General features: G+C 37.1%; 1 pseudogene; it reads right to left on the bottom strand.

Moving 5' to 3' along the window:
* Window positions 1-6435: 6435 nt before the first annotated feature.
* Window positions 6436-8056, bottom strand: LOC111915928 (bZIP transcription factor RISBZ3-like; annotated as a pseudogene).
* Window positions 8057-11211: the final 3155 nt, after the last annotated feature.

Raw genomic sequence — 11211 nt, 5'->3', positions numbered from 1 at the left:
TTTCAGAGACTTGGTCATTACAGAAGCGCACAACACTCGATATTCCGTCCACCCAGGTTCAGATAAGATGTATATGGAATCTTAAAAAGTTATACTGGTGGCCTAACATGAAAGCAGAGATTGCTACCTTCGTGAGTAAATGTCTTACTTGCGCAAAGGTTAAGGTCGAATACCAGAAACCCTCAGGTTTACTTCAACAACCGGAGATACCTGAGTGGAAGTGGGAGCTGATCACGACAGACTTCATAACCAAATTTCCCAAGATAACGGGTGGTCTCGATACCATATGGGTGATCGTAGATAGGTTAACCAAGTCCGCACACTTCCTAACCATCAAATAAACTGACAAGATGGAGAAAATCACTAGAACCTACATTAGGGAGATCATACAACTGCATGGTATTCCCATATCCATTATCTCTGATAGAGATAGTAGATTCACTTCAAGGTTCTGGCAGTCGCTACAAAACACGCTAAGAACTAGGCTGGACATGAGTACAGCCTACCATCCACAAACCAATGGACAAAGTGAGAGGACTATTCAAACTCTGGAAGATATGTTGCAAGCTTGTGTGATTGACTCTGGAAAAGCACGGGATATTCATCTTCCCCTTGTTGAATTCTCCTATAATAATAGTTATCACACGAGCATAAAGGTTGCTCCATTTGAAGCCCTCTATGGCCGAAAGTGCAGATCCCCTCTATGTTGGACTGAGGTGGGTGACACTCAGTTAGCTAAAGGACGAGTTCCTGACAGCACTCTTACAGGTCCAGAGATCATTCGGGAAACGACAGATAAGATCATTCAAATCCGTGAACGATTGAAAGCCTCTAGAGACTGACAGAAAAGCTACGCAGACAAGAGAAGGAAACCTTTGGAATTCCAGGTGGGTAACCGTGTTCTATTGAAAATCTCACCCTGGAAGGTCTTGATACGCTTCGGAAAGTGTGGAAAACTAAATCCAAGATACGTAGGGACTTTGGAGATTTAGAATCAGCCCTGTAGCTTACAAACTCAAACTAGCTAGCAAACATAGTAATGTACATTCTACTTTCCACATTTCGAACTTGAAAAAGTGTCTGTCTGATGAGACTCTTGTAATCCCACTCAACGAGATTGAGATCAACGAGAGCTTCAACTTCGTGGAAGAACCAGTGGAGATCATGGACCGAGGGGTCAAGCAAACAAAGCAAAGTCGTATCCCGATAGTGAAGGTTCGCTGGAATGCCAAGCGAGGACTTGAATTCACTTGGGAGTGCTAGGATCAAATGAAACTCAAATAAATTCATCTTTTAGTTTAGTTATTTGTAATAGCTTAATTGTTTAAACTCTAATTTCGGGACGAAATTCACTCTAACAGGGGGATGATGTGACAACCCGAAATTTGAATCATGTACAACCGTTCAATTCAATCAAAGTCAGACTTGTTTCTGCTATCTTTTAGCATTGTTTAGGGTCTGCTTGAGCGTTCTAAGCCTAGTACATCCAAGGAATGAGTGTTATGAAGTATCTGCTGAAGCTCAAAACCACCAATCAAGCCATAAACTCCTTGATGAGGAGTTTATGGCCACATCACATGAGTTTACGGTCGTGAACTCATGGTGGCCGTATACTCTTGGCCTTAAGGGTGATATTCCTTCACTTTTACTCATTTCTCACACTATCACCTCAATAACTCGACTTCTCTCTTAAGTTTCATCAAGAAATTTAATCTTGATCTTCAATCTTGTAAGTAATCTTTCCATTTTCAAGTTAATATCCTTCGATATCTAGTAAAGATACATGATTTCATCCATGAAATCTCTTCTTTTGGTTAGATCTTCAAGTGTTCTTCATTTTCACCAAGAACACCTACTAGTTCTTGGGTCATAAACCCTATGGTTGTAAACACATAGGGCCATAAACCCTATGGTCGTAAACACACTTGTGTGGCCGTAAATCCCTTAGATGCAACCCTTTGTACTTCTAATACTTCAATCTAAATGTTTCCTAAGTCATAGTGTGTTTTCCTTACATGATTAGTTGTATAAACACTAATTATATACATATATGTGTCATTATATGCCTATTAGGATCCGTTGTGCTCGAGTCTTCACTTGACATTTAGCACCCTACAATCGATCTTACATTCGTATCGCTCACTACAGGTGAGTTCATACCCCTTAACTTATCTTTTAAATAATTTTAAATGCTTTTATGGGGGGAATACAAGTAGAACTATTATAGTTATTATATCAATCACATGTGATTAATAACTATCAATCAGATAGATTTCTTATACTTCAAACTGTGCTTTCAAACAAACTGCTTCAAATCGTTTTATAAACTCTTTCACATGTTAAATTCTTTCTATTAAACTCTTTTAAACTTATACTTTTTCAAATCATGTCTATATGGATATAGTTATATAAATACGATTGAAACGAATTAGGACCGATAACTCGCCTTATTTCTTGTTCCTTGTTTGGTTGTGGACTTATGGTATCGGTTGTTTATCCGAAGGTCGTTTGAATCTTAGTTATATATTATGTATGTGTATATAGACATAAAAGTTATTCATTCAGTTCAATACCTTTGGTTAGCAAAGTTGTACAAACATGTTCATTCATACAAATAACATTACTAGTAAACTGTAATAGGTATAGTTTAGGAAGTCACTAATACTATTACTAGAATAATGAAACATACAAGAATCAGTTCATACATGAGTCAGTTCAAACATACTATAAAGAGAAACAGGAGCATACTATAACGAGAGACAATACTCATTATACAGAGAAACAGTACATACTATAACGAGAAACAATACATACTACACACTATACACTAGAGAACATACTATGTACTAGACAGAGAGAACATACACTACACTAGAACATACTATACAAATACAAGAATACTATAACATTAATGTGAGATACTACTTCATGGCTCGGCAATATACTGCTACGTCACGTTTTGTACCCAGAGTCTCCTGGATGGAGAGCGTGAATTTGTATATAGCCTCGCATAAAGCCCCGATATCAAGACTCAAGCCCGAAGCAAGCATCGAAGCCTAGAAATTCCCGAGAAGTAACCTCTCTCCTGTCAAAACTCTGCCCGATTTAAGCCGGTTTCTCGACAAATAAGCTCCTTTTCGTGAAACAAAACTCTGTCCGATTCACCATCTATCAAGTGAGTTCATACCCTTGTATTTTCATAATTTATACTGTTTTAAGGGGGGAAATACAATTATAACACAATAACTTTGTGTTATAAACAAATGATTTCAAATCACGATAAAACGATTTTAAAGCATCAAAAATACTCCAAATATTGAACTCTTTTATAAACTTATACTTTTCCCAAACATTCATATTTGCATTTATATATGTATATATATATATATATATATATATATATATATATATATATATATATATATATATATATATATATATATATATATATTAGTATAAATAAGATTTAAAAGGCTTAGGACTGATAACTCATTCTAGGTCCTTTTCCTTGTTTGGATGTGGACTTATAGTACTGGTTATTTGTCCAAAGGTCGTTTAACTTTTACTTATATATAAAATTGTATATGTATATAAATATAAAAGTTATTTCATTAAGTTTAATTACCCTTTGTAACATGTTGAGCAAAGGATTACATGAAAAAATAGTTATTTACCAATTCATAAATTACATATAAATTATAATAGGTATAATTTAAGATACATAGAACAATGATTCATGATTTAAGTATACAAGAATACACTGTTTTACATGAAACAAGGGTTTTAATTCAAAACAAATCAAGGGTTTACACTTGTCAAATACATGTTCGGAATACTAATTCAAGAATATATTGTCAATCATTTATTTCAGAATGATTGGGTTTTCATAACTGATATACATGTAACGTTTATATGCTTTTTATGAGACATTCAATTTAGGTTGTTTAATTCATTTTAGACAACCAAGGTAAAGACCTGACATTATAACCAGAATCTCCGGTCCGTGGATCGAAACAAGTTGTGTATAGATCTATATCGGGATTTGACAACCCCGCACTCAGGCTGCTAGCTACAGTCAGGCATACACGCCAATGAGTGGCAATTGTTATCAACAGTTTAAATGCTCACAAGGCGTTTGTTTCAGGCGTTCATGTCTTAGTATGATTGGGCATACAACTCCCTACGCTAGGCGTAGTACTGCTAAGCATATGACGAGGGATTTTAGGCCTACGTTGCGTGTAGCTGGGAGTACACACGATGTACTCCTTAGACTCCCATTTCTTACTTCTTTGGTCTTAATCTGCTAATACAAACACTCCAACTATAGATCTGAGCTAATCAAGGTCTCTTAATCCATAAAGTCGTGAACTTTAAGACTTTGCATGGCTAGGAGAGGCTAGAATAACATTTCTTCGTCTTCTTCTTCTTCTTTTTCTAACTTCCTTCTTTAACTACAAGATCCAAGATTCACTTTAAGCTTGCAAATTCACATCTACAAGCACACACTCAAAATTTAGGGTTTAAGGAAGGTTGGAGGCTGATAAAGTTGGCTAGAAATGAGGCCATCATCTTCCTTAAATAGGGACCTTAGAATCATTAAAGTTTGCAAACTGAACCTAGTATGCCCAGCATTCTAGGTGGCCTCCACGTTCCTGCTAAGTGTATGAGTAAGATGCGCGTAATCATGCGTACTGACTCGACACCTTTCACAATATAAGGACAAAATTGGCAAGTTAAAGAAATATTAAAGAAAGATAACTTATACCTCAATCCTAGATGTTACAGACCACCATCAGGGTGGTTAAGTTTGTATGTGGGGCGTACAAAAATCCATTAAGAGCTTAATGGCTTAAGCTCTTACGTCTATACTTCATATCCATGGCTAAAATTCTCTTTGGAGTTAAAAAGTCTCCAACTTAATTAGCATGACCAATAAGTGTTTAACTCAAGGTCATATTCCATTATGACCTTCTAAATTATGCATAAAGCAAAACCAAGCATTTGGAAACCATTTTTACAACTTAAGACCCCTCCTAGGGTGTGAAAGGACAACTTAAAGGTCAACAACATGCCATGTTCAAGATCTAACCTTTTGGGACCAAAAAGCTCCATAAACACATCCATAACTAGATCTAGATGCTAGAGGGATAAAGTTGCATGCTTTATACCTTAGGAAGATTGCAAATGATGTAGAAATTCCAAATCCAAGTGTTTTTCTCCTACAAGATGAGCTTGGCTTCCTTCCTTCTTCTTCTAAGGCACCAAAATACACACTCTAAGGTTGAAAAGGCTTCTCAAGGTGAAAATTGGGTTGCAAGGACATATGAAAGGGATGGAGGCAGATAAGGTGGATGAAATGAGGTCATAAGAGTGCCTAAATACGAGTCACACCCTAAAAATTAGGGTTTCCATATCTGGAAAGTATGCCTAGCGTACACTGATGTACGCCCTGCGTAATAAGGTGCGCCATAGTACGCTCAGCGTACACCACATACGCATGCACTCCCAATGCCAAAATTACAAAAATGGCACTAGGGCTCCTTTTGCACACTTTCTTGAACATAGGACCAAAATGCAATATAATTAAATTATAGGGTTGAAATTAGAAGCACCTTATCATCGGGATGTTATAATTCTCCCCCACTAGGTCTAGACTTCGTGCTCGAAGTCTGCTGCAAAGAATAACTCAAAATAATGCTCCCGCATCTCAGCCTCCGAGTCCTAGGTCCACTTGAAGCCTCTCTGATGTTGCCACTATACCATTACCAAATGTATCTCCTTGTTGTGTAGTACCTTCATCTTTCTCTGCAAGATAGCTACCGGCCTCTCAACATAGTTCAGGCGCTCATCGACCTGAATATCGTCCAAGGGAACCATTGCCTCATCATCCAATACACACTTTTCCAACTGTGAAACATGGAAAGTGTTGTTAATCTGACTGAGCTCCTCAGGTAGATCTAACCTGTAAGCTACCTTGCCAAAAATGGTAATCACCCGAAAAGGAACAATATACTAGGAACCTAATTTTCCCATCTTCCTGAAGCGTATCACACCCTTCCATGGTGAGACCTTCAGAAGCACCATACCGCCGACCTGAAACTCTAACTCTGATCGGCATCGGTCAACATAACTCCTCTGGCGACTCTGAGTTGTCTGTAGTCTCTACATGATTTGTTGAATAAGCTCTATGGCCTGAAGGACTACTTCAGTCCTTCCCGTAACCATGTGACCAACATCTCCCTAACAAAGCGGGGTACAACACCTCCAACCGTATAAAAGCTCAAATGCCGGAGTACCAACACTAAAGTGATAGATATTGTTGTAGGAGAACTTCGCAAGAGGTATGTAAGAATCCCAACTATCACCAAAATCAATGACAGATGCATGCAACATATCCTCAAGGTTTTGTATCGTCTGCTCACTCTGGCCGTAGATCTATGGATGATATGCAGTGCTGAAATGCAACCTCATGCCCAGTTCATCATGGAACTTCTGCCAAAATCGGGAGGTGAACCAAACATCACAGTCTGAAAAAATGGAGGCCAGAACCCCATAACGAGCAACGATCTCCCTAACATACACATCAGCCAACTTTTCGGCCGGAGAGCTCTCCTAAATAGCTAAAATTGGGTACTCTTGGTAAATCGATCCACAAATATAAAACTTATAATATAATTAAATGTTCTCAAAATAAGAAAAAAAAGCTACCTTAGCTCTCAATGCTTCCACATCTGCCTTGAGCACTCAATTATTGGTTGAAGCATCTTTAAATTGTTGACTAGCACTTGTGAGTTGCTTGAACAAAGTTATGTATTCTCCACGTAGTTGTTCCACCTTAAAAACACACACACATACACACAACTTTTAAATCTTGCATTTTTTATAAAAGGGTTTAATAAATTTTCAATCTTGTTAAAAAAATTGCATACTTGTTGCTCAAGTTCTGTTAAATGATCTTGCTTTGTGTTTCTTGATCGCCTTGCAGATTCTTTGTTTGAAACCATTCTGAAAACATAGAAAGCTAATAGAAAAAACAATGACTTAATAGAGAAAGTCACAACTTTTTACCATTTTTCCCTCAATGTAAAACCTCTTACCTCTTAAACCATTTAACATCCATTTGATCATTACTCTATTCACATTGACCTGCTTCAATCTATGTATCATCATCATCTGATTGTTCATCATCACTTGTTGCCCCAATCACATTTTTTGGTTTTGTAGCTGAAGTTGGAATCTCAACTGACAAATTTACACATTTACCCTTGTTTAAGCTATTATATAGTCTATAGTATACCAACTTCAAAAGGGTCACGTTTCTTTTGATGAATAAATAGAAATAGAAATATTACTTTATCAACATTAGTTATAATTTATACACACAAATAAAAGAAACACAGATGATTTTTGTTTATTTTAAGTGGTAAAGAAAACACGTAGTATAACTTTTGTGTGTGAAACTTAAATACTGCAACACGTCCAACACGTAGTTTAAAGATGGTCCAACACGGTTTTTTGTTGTACCGTGTGGAAAGGAAAGCATCATATCTTAATCATCATAAAGCAGTCAAGTTGACAACATGCAATTGCAGAGATACATAAATCACATGCTTAATGCTTTACTTGTAAAAACACATAACTCAACAGGTACTCAGTAAAAGTTACTACTGATGTCACTTTAGTTTGGACTCAAACAAGAGTCCTCTTCAGCTAAAACGATCTATAAGTCCTGAATGTTACTACACATGATAACACATAACCATAATCTTGAGAACGTAAGTGTACTTCGTAATATGAATATCCAGATTTTCAAAATGGAATCATAGTTTTTTAAGCTTGACTAATTTAGCTCAGTTTCACAAGGCAAATTGAAGTTTTCAAACTATGATCTGCATCAGGCAGAAAAAAAATAAAAAAAAATAAACCACAAAGCTGAAACGATCGAGAATTGAAGTACCTCTGATTTAGCACCAGTGTATTTCTCAGTAATATCTGAAGCTTCTGGCACCTCAACGGTTGCATCTGAAGTTTTGGAGTATATCATTCGCAGAGGCATCGCTCGCTACGGTAAAAAACTCGAACAACCATGTTAATTGCTTTGACCCATTTCTCGATTTCAACATCATTGTCGGCGTCTTCTAGAGGTTTATCGAATTCTGTAACCCTAAAAAACCTAATCTCGAGAGGCTTTCTTCCAAAAACTCCCTCCGGCAGGTGCTGTAAGCAAGCGGGCATTCTTTTTTGTAGCCGGCAGCGACCATCCTTTTCGCGATTTCGTACAAATCGTTGATTGTACTAGATGGAAGTGCCTTGATCGTGATGTTATAGTACGACACTGGATGAGCCACTGGAATCTCCACATCATCGAATCCATCATCTTCATCATAGTGAGAATCTAAGTAACCACCAACAGCACCTTCGACAACGTTATCAGAAGATTCAGCGCCGCCATGTCCGATTGACAGCTTAAACTCTTCCTCAAGTCGAAACATACACTGCTGGAGGTCTCCGGTGAGGTGAGATGAACTCGAGGTCGCCAATGGGAAGAGTTGAGCGGAGCTCTCCGAAGGTAAGAGGTGAGCGGAAGTGAGCAGATGTAGCGACCCTTTTGAAAAAAACCCTAAATCCCATACGATTTTGTTATAAGATGAACAGTACGCACAGTCTGAGGCTAGAGGAGGCAATGAGGATTGGAGGCGGTGGATGTGGGTGAGGGTCGGGGTCGAGGTGGAGACGAGGGAGAAGAATGCGGGGGTTTAAAAAATTTAGGGATTTCGTTTTCCCTCTAAAGGGAGACGTGCGTTTCTTAAGAAAAAATATAAAGTGACATTCATTGAGGACGCACGTTTTAGATAAAGTGCCCTCCGTGTTTTTTTTTTTTTTTTTTTTTACATTAGACACTAATTTAAGGGCACACAATAATGCGTGACCTAAATCCTTAAATTTTTTGAAGAGATGACACTTTTTTAATGTCACTCTCTTTTGCGTAACATAAATCAATGAATGTCGTGGTTTACGCGTCGTAAAAGGCTATTTTTCTTGTAGTGTCAGCTCCTCTAATCTGAAAAGTGTAGAGGTTGAATTGTAAAAGTCGAAATGTTTGTTTGTTTAGTTTCGCATTTTTAGTTATTTTACTAAGTCAGTTTTATGCGAAGCGTATTGTAATAGACTTAGTATATTTTTTGGACACTCAGGTTTCCTATAAATAGGGACTGAGGATAGAAGTAGAAATAACTTTTGCTCTCGAGAATTCTTTATGCTTAAAAGTTTTGTAATCAGTCTTCATCAATATAAGATCTGATTAATATTTACTCATTGTGTTCTTACTTTTCAATCATTCAATCATAATTGCTTTCTTATTCTCGATAACAGTTCTCAACAATTGGTATCAGAGCAGGATTCAAACTGCATCGATCTGATTTTCGTGTTAGAATCATTTGCTTTTTGAGTAGTAACTTTACTCAAAATTTTCCGCGCAATTTGGTTTTGAAAATCACATTTGATCTTCAGATATGAATTGATTCTCTCTTTGAATTGTTTAGTTGAGTGATCGATTAGTAATTTGTGATCAATTCAGTTGATCAATTCTCAAAGTCATCAATTTTTTCAAGCTTTCTGAAAACTTCCGTGTTCATCAATGGCGAACTTCAACATGAATACAATGACTTCTTTCTCTCACTTGCTTGGTTCCTCAACCAAAATTTCGATGTTAATCCCTGAATACTATGATCAGTGGGCAGATAGAATGGAGGATTACTTAGATGGAATTGATGAAGAACTTTGGAATTGTATCGATGGAACAGTGCAAGCTCCTGCTAATGTTCAACCAATTGGACCATCTACTACTTCTGCTAAAGTTGCTGAACAACAAAAACGTTTGAAGAATAATGAAAAGAGATGCATGAGGGAATTAAGAGGTGCTCTTCCTCCTGTGGTTTACAATTACATCCGTAGTTGTAAAACAACCAAGGAGATCTGGAACACTCTTAAAGAGAAGTATCAAGGTAGCGAAAAGACGAAGATCAACTCTGTGAAGCAATGTCTAGTTAAACTGAAGGAATTCAGACAAAAGGATGCTGAAACTCTTGAAAATTATTATGATCGTCTGAATGAGCTTGTGTATCGCTGAAATAGGTATGGAATCACTAGGTCTCTCATGGAGTTCAATTTAACTTTCATTATGGGCCTTCGCAAGGAATGGCGAAGTGTGAGCATGATGATTAAGAATCAACATAGTTTTGATACAACCAGCTTGAATGATGTCTACAATCAGTTGAAAACACACGAAAGTGAAGTTTCAGAAATGTATGAAGAATCAAAACAAAGTATAAGAGGACCTTTGTCTCTTGTTTCAAAGGTATCTGAAGTCGAAATTAATGAAACAGATGGTTCAAACAATGAAGGCTTCTTAATGAACTCAGATGATGAAGCTATGGCATTCTACTCAAACAACAGAGTTAAGAAGTTTTTCAAAAAGCCTTTTAATCCAAAAGGGAAGGCAAATGATGTGAAGAGTGGAGTCTCGAAAGATGGTGGAGAGGAGAAGAAGAAAATGGAAAAAGTTGATGAAAAGCAAAAGGATGATAAAGATTCGAAGAAACTGAAAGGTGATTCTGGAATTTATTGTCATTACTGCAATGGTGCAAATCATTTCGCAGTTGATTGCATGTTGTGAAAGAAAGAGGAGAAAAAGAACAAAGTGAAAGATGAAGCTTACTATTCAGAAAAGATTGAAGAGTTGTGTGCGAAGACAAAAGGAATGTCACTTGTTGTGAAGGGTGAGTCTGATGAGGAAGAAAGTGGAACATATCAGATATGGTCTTCAGGATCCGACGAAGAAGAAATAAGGCATCCAACTCATGGAGCAATGTTCGCAAGCTTTGAAGAAAATTGCGAAGAAAATGTTTCAGGAAGGTGCTTCATATCCAAATCCACAGACAAATCACCAATGGCCACCAATGTACGTGCTATTCTTGAATCTTTCAATATTCCTTTATCTGCTTATGATACTGAAATTACTTCTTTTGATGATACTGTTGCTTATTTTGATTATGTTATTGTGTCTGCTAGTACTGAAGCTCAAAATTTAAATATGCAACTAGTTGAGACACGAAGAGAGTTAGAAATAAAACGTAGAAGAGTAGACAAACTTGAATTGCAAATCAAAAATGTAAATTGTGACAGGGACAATCTTGGAAATGAAGTTAGGTT

Source organism: Lactuca sativa, chromosome 1 (assembly GCF_002870075.4).
Source record: "Lactuca sativa cultivar Salinas chromosome 1, Lsat_Salinas_v11, whole genome shotgun sequence".
NCBI lineage: Eukaryota > Viridiplantae > Streptophyta > Magnoliopsida > Asterales > Asteraceae > Lactuca > Lactuca sativa.
Note: the sequence above shows the minus strand (reverse complement) of the source record. Positions and strands in the feature narration are given on the sequence as shown.